We start from the raw sequence: 24,422 nt of genomic DNA on the forward strand, positions 1-24,422 counted from the left end.
ATATATATATATATATATATATATATATATATATATATATATATATATATATATATATATATATATATATTGAGAGAGAGAGAGAGAGAGAGAGAGAGAGAGTATGGTTTCACCCCGCTAGGCTGAGGATTACTCGCAAAGGCCTTCCAGTTTTCAATTATATGATGGTATACATTTTGACGGAGTGGTCTCTCTCTCTCTCTCTCTCTCTCTCTCTCTCTCCAACCAAGCTCAGCTGCAACCCACAAGAGTCGACTAGTATCTAGGTATCTAAACCACTGTAGCACTTTAAGGAAAAATACGTCAGTGCCCAAACGAAGTTGTATTCTGGTGCCCAAAATAAAAAATGGCAACCTGACCTTCGTGCCCAAAAGATATGGCCCCAAAGCTGCTGGCATGTGGTATGACAAAGGTAATTACTTTTCAACTTCATGGTAGTCAAGCAGTAAACAGCAGTAAGCAGCGTGAGGTCCTACAAATCCCATTTCTTCGCTAGCTTCTATTTAAGTTTCCTAATGAAACCTTGACAGTGCATTGTTACCCTATTACAATTCAACTTGTATTTTAATATTTCACTTACATTATTATTTATATATTTGCTATTTTGTTAATTTATCTGTTTTTATAACATTATCATTATTATTATTATTATTATTATTATTATTATTATTATTATTATTATTATTATTATTCAGATGATGAACCCAATTCATATGGAACAAGCCCACCACAGGGCCATTGACTTGAAATTCAATCTTCCGAAGAATATTATTATTATTATTATTATTATTATTATTATTATTATTATTATTATTATTATTATTATTATTATTCAGAAGATGAACCTTATGCATATAGAACAAGTCCACCAGAGGGGCTATTGACTTAAAATTCAAGCTTCCGAAGAATATGATGTTCATTTGAAAAAGGTAACAGAAAGTATTAGAGAATACAGAAAGAGATTAGTTATCAGATAATGAAAAATAACTTTAAAAATCAATAAATAAATAGATAAAAATGTAAGTATATTATTAAAGCTTTTTTTGCATATTTTACAAGTCCTTGAAAAATAGACTTTTTCACATTTTATGAGTCAGTCAGCTCGAATTCCTCTCTGACAAAAAAGTAAAATAAAATAACACTGAACGATATCTCGTTATCTCCCCGTCAGCACTGACGACAATCGACACTCGTATGACTCAATCCTTAATCCGTATCCGGACACACTGTATCCGGAAAGTACTTGACAAGTAAAATATGCGCCGAAGTTTCTTCGGCGCAATCGAATTTTCTGTACAGCCGCTACAGTGTATAATCAAGGCAACCGAAAACAGATCTATCTTTCGGTGGTCTTGGTATAATGCTGTATGAGCCGCGGCCCATGAAACTTTAACCTAAGCCTGGTGGTAGCTGGTTTATATCATTGCCAGAAGCACGATTATGGCTACATTTAACCTTAAATAAAGTAAAAACTACTGAGGCTAGACGGTTGTAATTTGGAATATTTGATGGTTGGAGGGTCGATGATCAACATACCAATTTGCAGCCCTATAGCCTGAGTAGTTTTTAAGATCTGAGAGCGGACAGAAAAAGTGCGGATCGAAAAAAGTGCGGACAGAAAAAGCGCGGACAGAATAAAATCCGGACGGACAGACAAAGCCGGCACAAGAGTTTTCTTTCACAGAAAACTAAAAATTGGGGGATAACTCTAATCATCAAGAGTTAATCGCCGTTATCTATACGGCTCAGAGCCATCAAAGACGGCTCTTCCAAAGCACTAATCCGGGTTACGAATATCGGCGCTGACTAACTACGTGTCAATCATTCTAATAATAAGAATGACGATAAGGAAGCTTTACTCTATTGATGAGGTAAAGTACCAAGAGCTGGTGTCAACAGACTGAATATCCTGTCTGTGTTACCGCTAGAAGGAATTTGAACACTCGTTGTCTTTGTCACTGCAGACAATCTGCTTTTTAGTTTTCTGTAAAAAACTATTGAGCCAACTTTGTCCGTCCGTCCGCACTTTTTCTGTCCGCCCTTAGATCTTAAAAACTAGTAAGGCTAGAGGGCTGCAAATTGGTATGTTGATCACCCACCCTCCAATCATTAAACATACCATATTGCAGCTCTCTAGCCTCCCCAGTAGTTTTTATTTGATTTAATGTTAAAGTCAGCCATAATCTTGTGTCTGGCAACGATATAGGACAGGCCGCCACCGGGCCGTGGGTAAAGTTTCATGGGCGGCGGATCACCACCAAAAGATAGATCTATTAGCGGCTGTACAAAAAACTCGATTGCACCCAAGAAACTTCGGCGCATAAAAATTATTAATTCATCTCATATTTTTTATTTCTATTCATCAGCTCATGACTGTGATGACTTAACGTGAATGCCCATAGCTGGTAGGTTCAATGGGCATGCGCGGAGGACTCTTTCTTAGAATGGAATATAAAATTTAGTCCTAAGGACAAGCGCTGAGACCTATGACGTCATTCAGCGCTGAAAATAACGTTAAAACAATTGTTAGCAGAGTGTAGAAAGTAAGATGGAAGTAGGTGAAAATGAAAGAAGGTACAGTAAAAGGAATGAAAGGGGTCGCAGCTAGGGGCCGAAGGAACGCTGCAAAGAACCTTAGGTAATGTTTACAGTACACCACATGAGGTGCACAAACGGCACTAACCACCTAATGGTTAGGATCCTTTCTTGAGCACGATGCATTTATCTGGCGGAACATGATATAACTCGTCACATAATAATAATAATAATAATAATAATAATAATAATAATAATAATAATAATAATAATAATTCTTCGGAAGGTTGAAAATCAAGTCAATGGCTCCTGTGGGCTTGTCCGATATAAACAGGGGTTCATCTTCTGAATAATAATAATAATAATAATAATAATAATAATAATAATAATAATAATAATAATAATAATAATAATAATAATAATAATAATTTCATTACGATTCTTTGGGAGCTTGAATTTCAAGTCAATGGCCCCATTTGATGGGACTGCTCCATATGAATAGGGGTTTATCTTCTGAATAATAATAATAATAATAATAATAATAATAATAATAATAATAATAATAATAATAATAATAATATTCCATACCCCTGGCATGGCAGCCTACTTTATACCCTGGTGCCCATACCGCCGATCTTATCTCTAGGTCTTACCACTAGCGAAGCTTAATTAACCAAGGAAGAGAGAGTAAACATTGCCTTATCTGAAAGCCCACTGGATTAGGAGATACGAGAGAGAGAGAGAGAGAGAGAGAGAGAGAGAGAGAGAGAGAGAGAGAGAGAGAGAGAGAGAGAGAGAAAATTATGACTGCAACTCGTTAATGAAAATTGATATTGAGAAATGACAATTACCGGAATAAGATACAAGCCTGATTTGAATTCTTAGCTATAATGCACCCAAATAGATTTATATAGATACATACATACATACACATACACACACATACACACATATACAGTATATACATTAATAGCATATATATATATATATATATACACTTGCTATAACTCAAAGACCAATAACTTCTATAACTTCTTTAGCAGTGTAGCTTACTAAAAGGGTTTCATGCTTAATTTCATCAGCTATCAGTCCTTCCACTACCCTAGGAAATCCTCCTGCGCTAGCTCTTCGATACTCGAAGTGTCAGGTGAGGAAAGCTACTCCATCACAGGTGAGTGGCGCACTGGACATTATCTTAACGCAGGTAGCGCTTAGCACTTATACCGCAAGTTGGTGTATCATATGCGCTTGGCCATTATGTCACTGACTCCTTTATAAAACTGAAAAACATTTCCATTTCCCTTCTGTTCCATCAAAGAGAATCATTATTGGTTCTGCTACTTCATAAAACTGAGAAACATTTCCGTTTCCCTTTTGTTCTATCAAAGAGAATCATTATTGGTTCAAGTTATAACTCAATGAAAGCAAAGATGTGTGGCCTTCAAACAAGCTGTTGATTAAAAATTCATGGCACTCTTGATATTATAGTTAATTTGTTATCAGAATTATTTATCTATTTATTTATTTATTTATTTATTTATTTATTGTTTTGTGTCTATTGTTCATTCAGGAATATTATTAAATGAAGATCAATTTCATGAATGAAAGCAGCTATCTAAAAATTTTTTGTCAATCATTGTTTAACAACAAAACAAGAAGAAAATCCCCAGTAACTGATTGATTTACGTAATTTAGGCTGTCAACCTAAGCACTGGGGCACATCCGGCCATTCAGCGCTTCTTAAGACAGTGAAAAAAAGAGGGTTGGAGTGGATGGACAGCAAAGATGCAAGATTTCAGGAAAATAAAGGAGATGAAGTACAAGGATTTAAAGATGGAAGTGGGAAATAACCCTCACGGTTGCACTAAGAAGTAACAGTTAAAGAGGTTGGACAGCAAGACTGAAGAAAGGAAAAGGGTATGGGGGTAAAGTAAAAGGCTAGGGGCCTAAGGGATGCTGCAAACACCCTTTAGAAATAACTACAGTGCAACAAACCAAATAATGAATTCACAAATTGTAATGGTTAGGTTTGGTTAGTTTAAGGTTGGTTAGGTTAGGTTAGGTCAGGTTCGTTTAGGTTAGGTTGGTTAGGTTAGTTTAGGCTAGGTTTAGTTGGTTTAAAGTTGGTTAGGTTAGCTTCTGGTTGGTTAGGTTAGTTTAGGTTAGGTTTGGTTTGTTTAAAGTTGGTTAGGTTAGTTTCAGGTTGGTTAGGTTAGTTTAGGTTAGTTTAAAGTTGGTTAGGTTAGGTTAGGTTGGTTAGGTTACTTTTGGTTTAAGGTTGGTTAGGTTAGTTTAAGGTTAGGTTAGGTTAGTTTACAGTTGGTTAGGTTAGTTTTAGGTTAGGTTTAGGTTAGGTTAGGTGAGGTTAGCTTGGGTTAGGTTAGGCATGGTTAGGTTAGGTTTAGTAATGACTACTCTGCAACAAACCCAATACTAAATTCACAAACGGCAATGATTAGTTTAGGTTAGTTTAAGCTTGGTTTGGTTAGGTTTAGTAGTAACTACTGTACAACAATCCCAATAAAAACTTCACAAACGGTAATGAAAAATAAATGAAAAAATAATTTTTTTCTATCATTTTACAATTCACAAAACACTTAAGTTTACGTTAACAAAAAAACCGGTAATACGAATATAATGCAATTATTCAACCAACAATCACAGTTGGTAACGAAAGATAAAAAATATATGTACATATATTTTGTCAAAAAAGTACATTTTGTCAATGATCCCAAATTTCAAAAAAAATTTTCGTTCATATCGACATCTGGCCGCGTTACGAACATATACACCTATCTAACAATAAATATAACGAGGGTAACCCACCAAAAAGGTGTGGCACACACACACACATACAAATGCCAAAGCCATTGACACCCTTTCAATCAAAGTGATTGACGTGGGATTAAATCCGTATTCCTGGTGATAACGGCTAATGAATCCATGAGTCATTTCATTTCAACCGCCACGCTGATCGTTTTCTGAAGGTGTATGCAAGTGTATGTAATTGTATTGCATGTATATTGCATGCAATTGTATTAACCACAATGCCCTCTAACTGTACATTCTATATGTTGCATGTATATACAATCAGGCATCCAAATTCGCTATGTAAATTGTATAAGCATATAATCAATTATACATTTATGTATATATATATATATATATATATATATATATATATATATATATATATATATATATGGTATTATATATTGTATGTATATACACAGGCCTGCAAAGTTTAAATATATAAAAAATTATACATTTATATGCGTAATTATACAAACAATTATATATTCCATGCATATACACAGTCATACAAATTTGCTACGTTAACTGTATAGGTATACAATCAATTATATACTTTATGTGTAAGTAAGTATGCATAAAATTTTACATTCCATGTATACACACACAGGCCTACAAATTCGCTAAGTAAATTGTTTGTATATATATATATATATATATATATATATATATATATATATATATATATATATATATATATATATATATATATGTGTATGTATGTATAATGCTACTACTTACTGCATGTACATACACAGGCCTGCAAGTTCGTTATGTAAATTGTATAAGTATATAATCAATTATATATAAAAATATATATATATACATATATACATGCTATTACATATTACATGTATACATACACAAGCCTACAAATTCTCTATGTCAATAGTTTAAATATAAAATCAATCCTACACTTATATGTGTAATTATACATACAATTATACTGTATATTCTATGTAAATACACACATCCACAAACCTGCTTAGGAAATTGTTTAAGAACACAATCAATCACTTAGACATACAAAGACCATTCATTTGATTTTTATGAAATTTAGGCTGTCAAACCAAGCACCAGGCCAAGAAAAGTAAGAAGACACAGTCAGAGGGGTTGGACAGCAAGACCTGAAGAAAGGAAGCGGGGAATGGAGGTAAGTAAAAGGCTAAAAAGTACAAAAAAAAAATTATCAGCGTTGCAAATTTCAAGGTCAAAGGAGGAACGGAGAGAAAACTACGAAGTAACAGTTGGAGAAGCTGGACAGCACGGTGAAAAAAATTACGAGAAATGGATGTAAAGTAAAAGGCTATATAAAGTAAAAAAAAAAAAAAAATAAATAAAATTTTTCAGCGTTGCAAATCTCAAGGTCAAAGGAGCAACTGAGACAAAACTAAGAAGTAATAGTTAGGGAGGTTGGACAGCACGATAAAAAAAAAAAAAAAGGCAGCTGGGAATGGAGGGCAAGTAAAAAAAAAAAAAATTAGCGTCGCAAATCTGAAGGTGCGTTCCCAGTAACGGATTGAATGGCTCAGAAACGAAAGCGATACCGGATGCAGTAACTATATAGATTACCTGTTCCTCCGCCTCCATTCCCCCCCCCCAACCTCCCCCCCTCCCCCCCGACCGGTATCGCTGCGTTCAAGTGGGAGCTGTCGACGCCGGCCGGGAAATTCATCATTCATATATAAACGGCAGACGTGAAAAGACATCTGGTCTTTTGTTTGTCTTTCTTCGTGTTTTTTTTTTATTGTTTTTTTGTCTTTTGGATTATGAAACAAAAAAGAGAAATATTGGAAATATTGATGATTTTTATTAATTTTCCTTCGTGTTTTTTTTATTTTTATTTGTTTATTTTTTTTTTTTTTTTGGCCTTTTGGATTGTGACACAAAAAGAGAAGTATGGATGATGTTAATTGATATTTCTTCGTGTTTTTTTTATTTTCATTCTTTTTTTCGTGTTTTTTTCATTGTTTTTTTTTATTTGGCCTTTTGGACTGTGACACAAAAAGAGAAATATGGATGATGTTAATTAATTTTTCTTCGTGTTTTCTTTATTGTCATTTTTTTTTTTTTGTCTTTTGGATTATGAAGCAAAAAGAGAAATATGGATGACGTTAATTAAGCTTTACTTTTGTAGAGAAAGTAATCAATATGCTACAGATCTTGTTTACTTCTAAGTAACTTGATTATGAAATTAATATTTCTCATAACTGGAATATAAAATTTAGGCAACAGGCCAAGCGCTGGGACCCACGAGTTCATTCAGCGCTGAAAAGGAAATTTAATAGTAAAAAAGGTTTTTAAAGGTGTAACAGGAGGAACAATTCGCAGTTGCACTGTGAAACAATTTAGAAGAGGGTTGAGGAAAGTAAACTGGAAGAGAGAGAGAACATGAATGGAGGTACAGTAAAAGGAATGAAAGGGGTTGCAGCTAGGGGCCGAAGGGACGCCGCGGAGAACCTTAAGTAATACCTACAGTGCACCGCGTGAGGTGCACTGACGGCACTAACCCCCTACTTGGATTAATATCCTTATGTAGTAGTCTTTGTTGCATGGATACAAGACTATTATTAAAATTTGTAATTGTATAAGTATAAAATTGAGAAAGTATAAAATTCCAGAAAAACGGAAATAATAAAGAATATACTCAAAATGATGAAATAACACTATTATTATTATTATTTCTGTAGAAGAGAGTTCATAATAATAATAATAATAATAATAATAATAATAATAATAATAATAATAATAATAATAATAATAATATTAATAACAATAATAATAATAATCCAACATGGCCAATTGGACACAATCAAGCTGCAAACATTCGAAAATTATGTCACTCCAAAATAATAACCGTATATTTTACATTTTGGTGATAAATTTTTGCTGTGAATATGAAAAGGAAGATTTAAATCTCTTATCGACAAACGCTTATATAAATCCGCCAATCGGATAGGACTGAATCACCTGAGGATAAGAATCGATTTCACTGCGAACATAAAAATGAAAATGGATTCTATGTGTTTTAAGCAAGTTGACATGAATCTTACTTTACTGTTTTTTTATTTATTTATCTTATTATTTGCTTTGTTACTTATCTCACGTATACTTCCTTAGTTGCTCCTCTGTTAAAGTTTATTCATTGTTTCTCAGTTATTTCTTATACTGGGAAATAATAATTTATATATATATATATATATATATATATATATATATATATATATATATATATATATATAATATATATATATATATATATATATATATATATATATATATATATATATATATATATATATATATATATATATATATATATATATATATATTATATACTATATATATATGTATATACATATATACATGTATGTATATATATTAGGCTATCTATATACATATATATATGTATATATATATATGTGTACTTACATATATATACATTCAATTATTTCCCATACTGCGATTTACCCATTCGATAACCCTGGGCTTGCAGACTGCAATTCCGCTTTGCAAACTAGTATCACACCAGCTTGACTTGCAATAAAAAATAATATGCAACAAAACGATACAAAAACTTGAAAAATAAAACCTTCAGTTCGGAAATTCTATCTAAAACGCTGTCCTGATCCATCAGATAAACAAAGTTACAAGAAGAAAAAAATTAATAAGGGACGTCATTAGTGACCAGACATATTTCGAATACCATCGATGTATTTATGAAGTACGTAGGTGGGAGGCCCCTCCCCCTACTTCCTCCTACCTCCTCCTCCTCCACCCACCTCATCCCTCCACCAATTAGCATAACTGACAACGTTACACCTGGCTCCATTTATCATTGCGTTATTACTATTCAAATGATATGCAGCATCGCCCATCAACAATCACTCCGAATCTCGGCGGATTCGCCCGGCGCATGCGCGGAAGCTGTCGCGCTTCGTGTGTGGGCGACGAAGCGCCGATGGCAGGCGCATCTTAAATGGTTCTTCAAAGAGTATAATATATTTAAAGGACCTTGGTTCTTCCTTCAGACACAGGCCACCTGCCCCGTTACGCTTTTTTCTCTTCTGGGTCTTCCGTTTCCATGTCAGGTTTGGTGTTTGCTAACAAGGAAATAAAACAATCAAAGGAATGGAATGGAATATGAAATTTAGGGCAAATGCCAAGCAAAAAGAGAGAGAGAGAGAGAGAGAGAGAGAGAGAGAGAGAGATTCTTCTAATACTCAAATCAAAGCAACTTATCAAGGATGATAACGAAAGAATGGGAAAACATTTGAAAGTTCAATAACGAATCGTTACCGTATCATCAGATAGCCTCAAAATATGCCATATCTGTAAATGGCAATAGACGGCCCTATTGTTTCCTGTCCACGGAGGTTTTTGTGCAACATGATTTGCAATGCACTTCTCTGATGTACCGCCTGATTCATGATAATAATGAGCTGGAAATAACTTATCAGTGATGAACGAAAACAATGAAAGACATTTTGTGAATATGGGCAATGAAAGGAAGTAGATGCCAATCAGTATTTCGAAAGACAAAAAGGATAAAGAAAATGTTTGGGTGAGGAAACAGAGGAGGAGGAGGAGGAGGAGGAGGAGGAGGAGGAGGAGGAGGAGGAGGAGGAGGAAGAGGAGGAAGAGGAGGAGGAGGAGGAGGAGGAGGAGGAGGAGGAGGACCTTAACGGTGACAAACATAAACAAAAAAAGTAATATTATGAATATGGCCAATTAAGACAAAAATTAAAAAAAAATGTTTGGGTGAGGAAGCACAGGAGGAGGAGGAGGAGGAGGAGGAGGAGGAGGAGGAGGAGGAGGAGGAGGAGGAGGAGGAGGAGGAGGAGGAGGAGGAGGAGGAGGACCTTAACGGTAATAAACGAAAACAAAAAAGTAATATTATGAAAATGGCCAATTACGAGATAGGTTCTGCCAGTAAATAATTCGAAAGACAAAAATGGAAAAAAATGTTAGGGTGAGGAAACACAGGAGGAGGAGGAGGAGGAGGAGGAGGAGGAGGAGGAGGAGGAGGAGGAGGAGGAGGAGGAGGAGGAGGAGGAGGAGGAGGAGGAGGACCTAACGGTAATAAACGAAAACAAAAAGTAATATTATGAAAATGGCCAATTACGAGATAGGTTCTGCCAGTAAATAATTCGAAAGACAAAAATGGAAAAAAATGTTAGGGTGAGGAGAGAGCACAGGAGGAGGAGGAGGGAGAGGAGGAGGAGGAGGGAGGAGGAGGAGGAGGAGGAGGAGGAGGAGGAGGAGGAGGAAGGGAGGAGGGTATTCAAGAAAATACATACATAAAGGGTATAGTGGTGGTCCTGGCAGTTATTAGTAAACCTCATTACTCATCCCCATGTCAATGGCGTCGGCCTGGGACTCTTACTCATCGCTGGAGAGAGAGAGAGAGAGAGAGAGAGAGAGAGAGAGAGAGGTCCCATAACCCATCCCAACCCCTAACCCCCACCCCCTCATCAGGGGACTCTCATCCCATCCCTTCCAATTCCCAAGTCTGTAAATAATTTTCCTACCTTCCTTTCTTCCTGTCCTCTCCTCCGCCTCTTATTCCCTATTCTTCTCTTCCTCCTCCTCTTCTTCTTCCTCCTCCTTCTCCTCTTCCTCTTTAATCATCACCGTCACGGCCGACTCTTTTATCCTTAATTGTTTTCTTGATATCTTTAATTTTAATATCTGTAATTTTTATGCACTGAGCTGTTCTTAATATCGAGAGAGACACCATAAAAGAGAGAGAGAGAGAGAGAGAGAGAGAGAGAGAGAGAGAGAGAGATTCATTAAAATCCACACTTTTGTTTGCTTTAAACATTATAATAACCAAATAAAAAAAAGAGGCACGACTTGAAGAAAACCTCCTCCTTTCGTTCTTAATAATAATAATAATAATAATAATAATAATAATAATAATAATAATAATAATAATAATAACTGGAATAGTATATTCCCCAAGCAGCACAACCAGCCGCTTCGAAGCGGGCTAATTTATTTCTATATTAAAATGGGCGTCACACCTACAAGGGTACATTCCGAAGAATATAAAAAATATTCTCCTAAATTAACAAGCAAAATAAAACAAGAAAGCTTTCTGTACAGCCGCTACAATGGAATCAAGACCATTGGAAATAGATCTATCTTTTCGGTGGCCTCCGTACTAATGCTGTATGAGCCGCGGCCCGTGAAAGTTTAACCACGGCTCGATGGCGGTCTTCCTATATCGTTGCCAGAAGCAACGATTATACACTTTAACTATCAACAAATAAAAACTACCAGAGTTAGAGGCTGTACAATTTGGTGCGTTTGATGATTGGAGTGTGGATGATCAACATCCAATTTGCAGCCCTCTAGCCTCAGTAGTTTTAAGATCTGAGGGCGGGATAGAAAGAGTGCGGACGGACAGACAAAGCCGGTACAATAGCCATTTACAATAGCTTTCTTTTACAGGAAACTAAAAGGACATTAGTAAAACTTTCCAAACAAGTTTTTGAAATAAATTATATATAATATCCCACGCAAAACTTTCTATATACAGTAAATCTTATTCATATATAAAAATTAATATCAATACGGTACACAGACATAAAATAATACTTCAATATACGTAACACAGATTCACATGAACGCCAAAAGATTAATTAGGATCGAACCTAAAGCGATTAAATATATCTAGACTAGGAATCTGGAACATACCGATCTATTACAACAAGCCTGATAATGTAATATATTATACCACATAATTTTCAATACCCTAAATCAGCGGTTTTCAACCTTTTTGTGCCCATGTCCCAATTTTGGCATCCCTAAATACCCATGGCCCACTGCCCTTCAGAACTGCGTAATGATGATAATAGAATTATTATAAAGCACTTTCAAAACACTTTATTAGTTTTACATTTTCATTTATGGAATTATTTTTCAGAACACTTTATTAGTTATACATTTTCATTTACGAAAGAAAGCAGTGGCCTGCATTTACTGTACATGATTTTTCATTTTTTAAATACTATTTTGAAGATGCCCAAGGTATGGCCCCCCTCAAAACTGGGAAACCACTGCCCTAGGTGATATATAATAGATAATATTCAAATAGGTTCGACTTTATCTGCGATCCAGTACAATACAGTAATATACTTCGCGTGAATACGGTATCTGTCAGGATCAAAAGTAGTGCTTTGTGTAATATTGTGTACCTTGATTTTATCACATTTCAGCATTAGTAGAATGCACGTTGTACATAGCAATTAACACTAAACTATGTGCTCGATATTCGCTATTTACAGCTAACTACAAATTCATTTGCATCTGCTTACTTATAATACAGCGTTAAATAGAATATGGTTAATTGAAAATAAACGCGACGTAAGGAATTGAAACTCTCTCTCTCTCTCTCTCTCTCTCTCTCTCTCTCTCTCTCTCTCTCTCTCTCTCTCTCTTCTCTTTTCCAAGAAGAGATTCTGGAAAGAATAACAAGTAACTAGAACTAAGTGGGTAAAATCTGATAGTAATATATATATATATATATATATATATATATATATATATATATATATATATGTATATATATATATTATATATATATATATATTGTCAAGGATATACATCCTCTCCCTCCTGTAAATTTGTGCATTATTTATTTTTTAAATAATCTGCTATTCATTTGATTGTCGAGCCGGGGAAATTGGTGAGCGTCGGACGGACACCAGCATATTTGAACCAGATAATGGCCGTTAGGACCTGGGAGGAGCCAGGCCCTTACTGGCCCCTAAAAATCGTACGATCCAGTAAACAATGTAGATCCTTTTCACCCCCATCACGGGATGGGGAGTATTTAGGCATAGGAAACGCAATCAAGGCATATCGAGGCTAGGGGCGAGGTAGGATTTAATCTGTAAGCACTTAGTCCTAAGACCTTCTTTCCTCTGTTTTTGTTTTCTGGCGTATGACTTCTTGCAGGTACAGTTGCTAAAAGTTCGAATTTCAAGATGCCATGTTTTGGAAACGAGGAGATCCTCCTGTGACCTCAGGAAACACGTGCTGCATCCTTTCCGCCTGCTGGTTGAACTGACTTCAACGGACAGCTCAGGACGATTGTTAGGCGTCCACAATGGTCATACAAGGTTGTACGCTGCAAGTAGTCAATAGCCAGCCCTTTCCCTCCTACTTAAACTCCTAAAATTTCCCATGTCTTTAAAGCTTTAACTCCTTCCTCCACGAAGCAATACTCCTTTGTTCGAGTCCTGCCTTGCCTCCCATATCTGCACCATTTACGTGCCTTGAATTCAGTAAAGATCCTGTGATAATCATCAATTATCCCTCCCCCAGTGCAATTTAAGGGCTATTTAGGTTAAGCAATACCAGTGTTAATTTTTCTTTTTGTGAGTGCGATCACGTGTTCATTGTTAGAGCCCTCATAGCCGATTCCAGGTGTGCCTACATGATTTCATTAAAATTATCTGCTGGGCTACGTAGTGGTTAATATTTAAGTGGGTAGAGTATCCCCGTTTATAAGGGGGATTCCATTCCCTTCAGTGTGTCTCCGTGGTTAATCTGGGACGTCTCTTTCAGGAGAGACAAGCTGCCGATCGCACCCCGTGCTCCAGTACTAGTCTGCCACCCCAAAATCCTGAAAATTCCTGGTCGCAGTCATTACCAAATCCGTTGTGGCCCGAAAATGTTCATATGAATTATTCTCCCATCCTGGAGTTCCATCATTTGCATTATCTGAGACTGTATCGTGTAATCAGGGCAAAACTAAATGTGTTGTTATTATCATTGGACTGATTGTATTGCACATTGGCCCCCTTATTAATCAACTTGTTTGTTACCAACATTGCATTATTATTATTCCCATGTGTCCTATTAATGAGTCTGCCTCTTAGTTATCATGTTGTTTTGTTGTCTCATTGTTTACTTACTGAATCTCTGTAAATAAACATATAAATTTGTGAAAAGAATTCTATTCCCAAATGGCGACCTTCCTCGTTTCAATTTATAAATCCAGGAAAATCTATGTAAGTTTTCAAATAATCTTTCCTTTTGCTCATAAGCTGGCTTTCTTGGTTTTCGTGGTAGCATCAATATAAACTTTGTTTCAATTTCTCACCAACCAAGACCATCCAGTTTACAACATATATATATATATATATATATATATATATATATATATAGATATATATATATATATATGTAATTCTAATATACAATGCCCTCTGCTTCGCTAATTCTTCGCTTTTTGAATATGCTTGTAATCACAGCCGATATCCAAAGGGAAGAATGAAGAGCCCTGTGACAGCCGGCCCATGAAAGCGAACCCGGAGTTACCTTTAATCACAGGAGGTCACGTTGCCTAATTCCAACCACTAGAGAAGGATAAGTCTATCACCTCGTACATATATATACTGTCAGTTTTCAGATATATTCGTAGAGCTGGAATAGACTTATCCTCACCATCGCAGCCAAGTGGGCAATCGTTTTTATTGCTTTTAGGCTGAAATATATGCCAGAATCTACTGGTCACTTTTACCAGACACGGAGAGGTGATAGACTTTTATCCTTCTGCGTTAGGTAAATGCACCAACATGTGATTAAGGTAACTCCGGTCTCCCTGCCGGCCGTCACAGGTTCATTCTTTCCTTTTGATATCGGCTTGCAGTTACAACATATCAAGAATTAGCGAAGTTAAGAGGGCATTGTGGCTATTAGAATTACATAAAAATCTGGTAAAAGTGACAGTAGATTCTGCATATATATATATATATATATATATATATATATATATATATATATATATATATATATATATGAGTACTGAGTTGGTTTTACCAGAATGTATATTAGACCACAATGGCCTATTAACTTCCTAATTTTCTAAAGCTGTAACTTTATATATATATGTATATATGTATATATATATACATATATATATATATATATATGTGTGTGTGTGTGTGTGTGTGTATATGTATATATATAAATAATTTGCATTTATTTATTGTTAATAACACACTGACGTACATTCAAACAAAATTCTTCAAACAGAACATACATAAAACTAAACAAATACAAACTGAAGCCAATACCCACGATATTATGTATGAAAAAGTAAAAAAAACTGAGCCTATTCTGTGGTGCGCACACAACCCCCCCTAATTACGGGTTCTGCAAAGTGTCCTTATCTCTCATTAAAGCAGGCGATCATAAGCGTGAAGAGAGAGAGAGAGAGAGGGGGGCGGGTGTTTACCTCGTTCACAACTGTTTCATTTCTAACCCTCTGCCGAATAAAGCTATTACATTTTTATATTCTGTTTATATTATGTGTTTGAGAGAGAGAGAGAGAGAGAGAGAGAGAGAGAGAGAGAGAGAGAGAGAAGTTTCACCTCGTTCAATCGTGCATCTGTTTCATTTCTATCCCATCCGCCGATAAAGCTATTAATTTTGTATATTGCGTGCATAATATTATTATGTGTTTAAGAGAGAGAGAGAGAGAGAGAGAGAGAGAGAGAGAGAGAGAGAGAGAGAGAGAGAGAAAATGATTAAATCTTTTTTGAAATTATGCTTACATTAGAGAGGTATACTGGTGGGAGAGAGAGAGAGAGAGAGAGAGAGAGAGAGAGAGAGAGAGAGAGAGAGAGAGAGAGAGAGAAACTGTCAAATTTTGCACATTGAGGGTCCAACAGTATTCTTTCAAATGAGATGTCATATTGTGTATACGCGTGTGTGTTTGAGAGAGAGAGAGAGAGAGAGAGAGAGAGAGAGAGAGAGAGAGAGAGAGAGAGAGAGAGAGAAGACTGTCAAATTTTGCACATTATAGATCCAAAAGTATTCTTTCAAATGAGATGGTCATATTGTGTCGAGCATCAAATTTTGCATTGAGAGAGAGAGTGTGCGCGTGTGTTTGAGAGAGAGAGAGAGAGAGAGAGAGAGAGAGAGAGAGAGAGAGAGAGAGAGCGGGCCGTCACTTTCGAATACTCTAGCCGAATCAGATAACACGACCCTTCATGAAACAGATGAAAAGTGGGGGCCCACCCCCACCCCCTTCATCCCAGGACCATCTTCCCCCAACCCGGGACAGCCCCCTCCCTTCATACCACTCCTGAAGTCGCATCGGCGTGCGTAAAAGACTCGTTGCAAACAACGAGGAACCCAGAAAAAAAAATAAAGCAAAAAGAGTCAGATGAAACAGTTATCGCTATCCAGACTAACGGCGATACATCATCATTACGGCTTTGTCGTGAGTGTAACATTTAATCAATGTTTGGTGTAATCCAGCTCGATTGAGACACGTTTGATTTAAAAAAAGAAAAATATAGTAATAATAATGAGTAGCGATCATGCGAGTTAGAGAGAGAGAGAGAGAGAGAGAGAGAGAGAGAGAGAGAGAGAGAGAGAGAGAGAGAGAGAGAGTCCTACTCATATAATAAAATTCATGCTTGATTGAGACACGTTCTTTCCAATAATAATAATAATATAATAATAATAATAATAATAATAATAATAATAATAACAATAAGCCAGAATAATAATAATAAGTATAACTGACAACAAGCCAGAATATTCTCAATAAATATAACCCGCAAGCAGGCCAGAATATTCTCAATAAGTATGAGAATAACCCACAAGCAGGCCAGAATATTCTCAAGTATAAAGGAGAATATCCTCCACAAGTATAACCCCAGAATATAATATCATCCATAAGTATAACCCACAACCAGGCCGGAATATCCTCCATAACTATACCCTTAAGCTTGCACAATAATCCTCCAGTATAACCTCAAGCAGGCTGGAATATCCTCCATAAGTATAACTGAAAAGCAGGCCAGAATATCCTCCATAAGTATAACCGAAAAGCAGGCCGTAATATCCTCCATAAGTATAACCCACAAGCAGGCCGGAATATCTTCCATAAGTTTAACCCACAAGCAGGCCGTAATATCCTCCATAAGTATAACCGAAAAGCAGGCCGGAATATCCTCCATAAGTATAACCGAAAAGCAGGCCGGAATATCCTCCATAAGTATAACCGAAAAGCAGGCCGGAATATCCTCCATAAGTATAACCCACAAGCAGGCCGGAATATTTTCCATAAGTTTAACTCACAAGCAGGCCGTAATATCCTCCATAAGTATAACCGAAAAGCAGGCCGGAATATCCTCCATATGTATAACCCACAAGCAGGCCGGAATATCCTCCATTAGTATAACCCACAAGCATGCCAGAATATTTTCCGTAAGTTTAACCCACAAGCAGGCTGGAATATCCTCCACAAGTATAACCGAAAAGCAGACCGGAATATCCTCCATAAGTATAACCCACAAACAGACCGGAATATCCTCCATAAGTATAACCCACAAACAGGCCGGAATATCCTCCATAAGTATAACGAACAAGCAGGCCGGAATATCCTCCATAAGTATAACCCACAAACAGGCCGGAATATCCTCCAAAAGTATAACCAACAAGCAGGCCGGAATATCCTCCACAAGTATAACCCACAAGCAGGCTGGAATATCCTCCACAAGTATAACCCACAAGCAGGCCGAAATATCCTCCATAAGTATAACCCACAAGCAGGCCGGAATATCCTCCATAAGTATAACCCACAAACAGGCCGGAATATTTTCCATACCCAGAAATGCTGATCTCATCAAAACCATTCTACTCAGGATTCAAGAAAGAAATAATGACACAAACATCGCCAAACCTTCGAAAGCTTCATTCATTGTTTCACTACTTCGTGCAAACGATGAATGAAACTTACTTAGACCCCTTGTTTGTTTGTTTGTTTGTTTGTTTGTTGGCAACACTTGTAAGCGGGGCGTTTGGGAGGCCTGTTTGGTATATGACCCGAGCCCTGTGGCTCGGCTGACGTCACGGTGATGGATCATCAGGAAGAGCCACGCAGATGCAACCCTTTCTCTCATCACCCCCACTCACTCACAGAGAGAGAGAGAGAGAGAGAGAGAGAGAGAGAGAGAGAGAGAGAGAGAGAGGCCCCCACGTCTCTCTCTCTCTTCTAAATTCCTCTGACATGTTTTCTTATCAGTAATAATCATGATTTTCCTAAAAAGTAATTTATGTTATTATTATTATTATTATTATTATTATTATTATTATTATTATTATTCTCTCTTTTGTAAATTCTTGACTCATTTTTTCTCTCATCTCTTCAAAATAATTGTATGTTATTATTATTATTATTATTATTATTATTATTATTATTATTATTATTATTATTCTCTCTCTTTGTAAATTCTGACATGTTTTTTATCAGTAATAATAATGATACTTTCAAAAATAATTGTATTGTTATTATTATTATTATTATTATTATTATTATTATTATTATTATTATTATATTCTCTCTCTCTCTCTCTCTTGTAAACTCCTGACATGTTTTTATCAGTAATAATCATGATACAATTCAAAAATAATTGCATGTTATTATTATTATTATTATTATTATTATTATAATTATTATTATTATTATTATTATTATTATTATTATTATTCAAATCTTCTCTCCTGATATGTTTTGTAATATTTACAAATGATATCAGTAATAACTTTCAGCTTCAAAATGATATTTCTTCTGAGCAGGCTCTCGAAAAAATTTTAATAAATTTAGTTAAATTATTATTTTTATTATTATTATTATTCTCTCTCCTTATGTTTTTGTTATCTCATGATACTCTTCAAAAAATAATTCTCTATTATTATTATTATTATTATTATTATTAGTTATTATTATTATTATTATTCTCTCTCTCTCTCTCTCTCTCTCTCTCTCTCTCTCCAGTCACCGGAAATAACTCGAAGCACCGTTTCCCCCTATCTTGGTCTTCCTTTGTGAACTGATGCATAATGAAGCCGCTTTTTGTTATGACTCTAAAAAAAAAAAAAAAGAAAAATGTGGTTGGAAAATTTCTTACTAGTTCTGTGAATCTCTTACTGAGCTTAGCGACTTCCTTCCCCCTTTCCAATTGGGGAAATTGGTATGTTTATTTAATAAGCCTTTATGATAAGTATATGTTTCTTCCACACGAATATTTAGTTTTGGAGTTGAATTTGTGTCTTACTTTTATTTCTGTACTACATCGTCCATCTCTCATGTCTTTATTTCATCAATATAGGTCTGCGAATACCGGAGATATTTTCCATTATTATTTAAAAATACGAAAAAAATTTCCATTTTTTTTTTAATTCATTTTCAGTCTTTCATCCGTCATAAACTTTATTTGAGCCTTTCATTCGCTCTGAACGTAATCTGCCGTCTTCCATTCGCCCAGAATGCAATTCGCAGTCTTTCGTTCTTGCTGGAAATCACTCAGTCTTTCATTCGCCCTGAACGCAATTCGCACCTTAATCCAAGTCCATTCGCTCACTTGACCCCGAAATCTATTTCGCCCGTGGCATCCGTCACGGGTGTCGCCGCGTCCTCTCTTTCTCTCCCTCCCTCTCTCTCTCTCCTCAATCTCGCCTTTCAACACCTATCTATCATCGGCAACCGTTCTCCTCGAGCGCCGTTCCCCCATTGAAGCCCTGTGTGTGCTCCAGGCCGCTGATAAACATAATCATCTTTAACCCTTCAATGAATCTGGCTGGCCTTAACACCGGGCACATGACACCCAATCAATCAGTCTCGGCTCCACCTCATTTCCTGAATCCGATGGTCAACAATCATTCAGTCAGTCAGTCATTTGATGAGTCGAGAGGTCCCGGTCCTTCTCCACCACATCCCACGAAGGATATTAATTGATTGGTGCAATCACGACGGTTTTATCTGCGTCCCCCTCGACAGGAAGAACAGTGGAGGTGCCAGCACCCGGCCCTGCGGTCTTTGAATGAGACGAGAATCCTTATTATCACTGTTCACGCAGGTGATGTGAAAGGTTGCGTTGTTGCGTCCTTTGAGTGGGAGGTGAAAATCCTTAATATCATTATTCAAACAGGTGAGTGAAAGGTTGCCTCGTTGCAAATCACTGCATGTGCAACTGCTTCACTTAAAACGATGAGTTCATCAAATAAAAAGGGCAGACTGACAGAACACTGCGTTCAAGGTTGAAATGACACATATGCTCGTATACTTCATTATTATTATTATTATTATTATTATTATTATTATTATTATTATTATTATTATTATTATTATTATTATTATTATTATTCAGAAGATGAACCCTATTCATATGGGACAAGGCCGCAAGGGCCACTGACTTGAAGTTCAAGCTTTTAAAGAATTATTATTATTATTATTATTATTATTATTATTATTATTATTATTATTATTATTATTATTATTATTATTATTATTATTATTATGATTATTCAGAGGGTGAACCCTATTCATATGGAAGAAGCCCTTCAAAGGGGCCACTGACTTGAAATTCAAGCTTCCAAAGAATATTATAGTGTTTATTCGAAAGAAGTAACAGAAAGTAATGGGAAATACAGAAAGACGAGATCAGTTATTAGAAAAAACAGATACATCAACAAATGAATAAATAAACAGAAAAACAGATACATCAACACATTAATAATTCAACAAAGATGTAAGTAAAATATTAAAATGCAAGTTAAATTGCAGTAGGGAAGTAATTAATACATAAATTTTCAGAATGATAACATTAATTTTTTTCCCCGTAAAGGAAAATGTCACAGATGAAGGAAATAAAGTTACAAAATTTATACAAAATTAAAAGTCAAGATGAACACCTGACAAATACTGTAAAAAAAAATGTCGGTAATTTACTACTCCTACGTATGCAAATGATGCTAAGGATGCAAATGAATGTAATTAATACGAGGTGGAGTTGATGAGTTATGCCAACACGTAATTGCTAATAACGCGTTGCTAAGTGACTTACGGTTAAGTTCTTATGGAATTATTAGAGCACGTAAATAAATTCAGTATTGAACTGAACTGAATATAGAATTTAGGCCAAACGCCAAGCACTAGGACCTATGAGGTCATTCAGCGCTGAAACGGAAATTGACAGTAAAAGTTTTGAAAGGCGTAACAGGAGGAAAACCTTAAAGCAGTTGCACTATGAAACAACTGTTAGGAGAGGGATGGAAAGCAAGATGGAAGAAAGAGAATATGAACGGAGGTATAGTAAAAGGAATGAAAGGGGTTGCAGCCAGGGGCCGAAAGGCCGCTGCGAAGAACCTCAAGTAAGAATAAGCCGTTGTTACCGTGAAGTAAAATTGGGAAATGCAATAAATAAGTCAAGTATCAGAAAAGGAAGTACCATTTCCAAAATTACCTGAGTTCAGGTTCACGATCCATTAAATAAAATTTTCTTTAAAAAAAATCCTATCTGAAGCATGTGGTGATTTCAGAACTTTCAACCATTACAATAAGAAATTGTATTTCAGAACTCTGAACCATTACAATAAGAAATTGTATTTCAGAACTCTGAACCATTACAATAAGAAACTGTATTTCAGAACCCTGAACCACTACAATAAAAAAATTGTATTTCAGTACTCTGAACCATTGCAAAAAGAAATTGTATTTCAGAACTCTCAACCATTACAATAAGAAATTGTATTTCAGAACTCTCAACCATTACAATAAGAAATTGTATTACAGAACTCTGAACCATTACAATAAGAAACTGTATCTAATGTGCTAAATATATGACATTTCTCAGCAAAAGGTTTCCACTATGACTATTAGGCACTCGGACGACCCATATCATATGAGATAATACACTACACAAGTAACCATCATTCAAATTTGTATATTATAGGTCAAACAGAGCATTATTTCCAGGGATAATATAGTCTTATTGGTGTTACAAAACGTGATATCAGTCTATAACACGCTGTGTTTGAGAGAGAGAGAGAGAGAGAGAGAGAGAGAGAGAGAGAGAGAGAGAGAGAGAGAGAGAGAGAGAGATTACTATTATTATTATTATTATTATTATTATTATTATTATTATTATTATTATTATTAAGAAGACGAACCCTATTCATATGGAACAAGCCCACCACAGGGCCACTGACTTGAAATTCAAGCTTTCCAAAGAATATGGTATTCATTTGAAGGACTGCTAAGGTAATTACTTTACATAACCTGACCCAAACTCCTAAATCTCTGTATCATCACCCAAGAAACATTATACAATAAAACATATATATATATATATATATATATATATATATATATATATATATATATATATATATATATATATATATATATATATATATATATATATATATATATATATATATATATATATATATATATATATATATATATATATATATATATATAATATAAACAACACACCCACCACTACTTACAAATGCTAGCGGGACCTTTCCAATAGTCGACAGTTATCCTTGTTTTCCTCTGCTTTTCCCCTTTCTCCTCTCTCTCCCCCTAAACACCCACACCCACCCCCCACCCTCGAATACATCCTCTCCCTCTCTTACCACGCCTCCCCTCCCCCTCTCCCTCCCCCAACCCTCCCCCTCCAGTTCAGGCCCGTAATCGCCTCATTCTTGCATACTGGAGGGGAGATCGCCAATGACAAGCCAAGACTGATCACTGGTTGTTTTTCCCACTGCTAGGGAGGAGGAGGAAGACCACGCTCTCTCTCTCTCTCTCTCTCTCTCTCTCTCTCTCTCTCTCTCTCTCTCTCTCTGTTTGGATGTATTTCTCCTTATCTATGCCCTGTAAACTTACTGCATCATTTATATATATAGCAGTTACCTGGCGCAGTTGTATGAAGTAGGGTGCTCATTTCTACATTAATGAAAACAGTTGCCATAAATATTTTAAATCCTGTACTTTTTATCGTTCACTGGATGTTTTTCTGCAGATGCTATTTTATGTCGTCAATGCTTATTTATTGTGTGTAATCACGGCGGAATTATTGTGCATAACCACTGTATAAGATTATATATATATATATAATATATATATATATAGATTATATATATATATATATATATATATCTACAGTACATATATATATACGTATACATATATACATTATATTTATTTATATATATATATATATATATATATATATATATATATATATATATATATATATATATATATATATATATATATATAATATATATATACAACTATATAATAAACTTAATGACTAAAAAGTAAATTCCCTTTCAGTTAATGAATTTAATTTTCTCATATAAAAATATAATTCCTAAATATGATTGTTTTTTTTTTCCTTGAAGAATCTCATCATCACAGCTTTCCAGAAACGTAATAAAATCACCCAAGTTCTTTTCTACTTATTTCCCCTCGAGTCAAGATAGATGGATGACTGTTATGGTATTTAGGGCTAAAACTCAGGCAGTGGGGCCAAGAAGACCATTTCAGGCCGATGATTTTACCTGATTTCCCAAATAACATTCTGGTCCACAATAGAACCTCGGCTTTCAAAGTACATTCAAGGTGGACGAAGTTACAAGCAGTATTTTTCTATTTTTCTCATCATAGTTCCGTTAAATCTTTCTATTTTTTTTTCTTTCAATCTTCAGCTGAAAACCCTTATAAACTGAATTGAATTGAATACAGAATTTAGGCCAAAGGCCAAGCACTGGGACCTATGAGGTCATTCAGCGTTTTTTTTTTTTTTCTTATTAAGATTCATACAAACCGACATATTTCATTCTTTATTTTTAATCTAAATGTCTAAAAAATACTTCGTTTTAGTTTTCTGCAAAAGAAAACTATTGCGCCGGCTTTTTCTGTCCGTCTGCACTTTATTCTGTCCGCACTCTTTTCTGCCCGCACTTTTTCTGTCCGCCCTCAGATCTTGAAAACTACTGAGGCTAGAGGGCTGCAATTTGGTATGTTGATCACCCACCCTCCAATCATCAAACATACCAAATTGCAGCCCTCTAGCCTCAGTAGTTTTTATTTTATTCAAGGTTAAAGTTAGCCATAATCGTGTGTCTGGCAACGATATAGGATAGGCCACCACCGGGCCCTGGTTAAAGTTTCATGGGTCGCGGCTCATACAGCATTATACCGAGACCACCGAAAGATAGATCTATTTTCTGTGGCCTTGATCATGCGC

At 35.5% G+C, this 24,422-nt stretch overlaps 1 long non-coding RNA gene across 1 annotated transcript in view; it reads right to left on the minus strand.

Moving 5' to 3' along the window:
* The window catches only part of LOC136847861 (uncharacterized), a 558,451-nt gene that overhangs the window by 497,534 nt on the left and 36,495 nt on the right, over positions 1–24,422 (minus strand). The window lies entirely within an intron of this gene.

This window comes from Macrobrachium rosenbergii, chromosome 17, assembly GCF_040412425.1.
Source record: "Macrobrachium rosenbergii isolate ZJJX-2024 chromosome 17, ASM4041242v1, whole genome shotgun sequence".
Lineage (NCBI taxonomy): Eukaryota > Metazoa > Arthropoda > Malacostraca > Decapoda > Palaemonidae > Macrobrachium > Macrobrachium rosenbergii.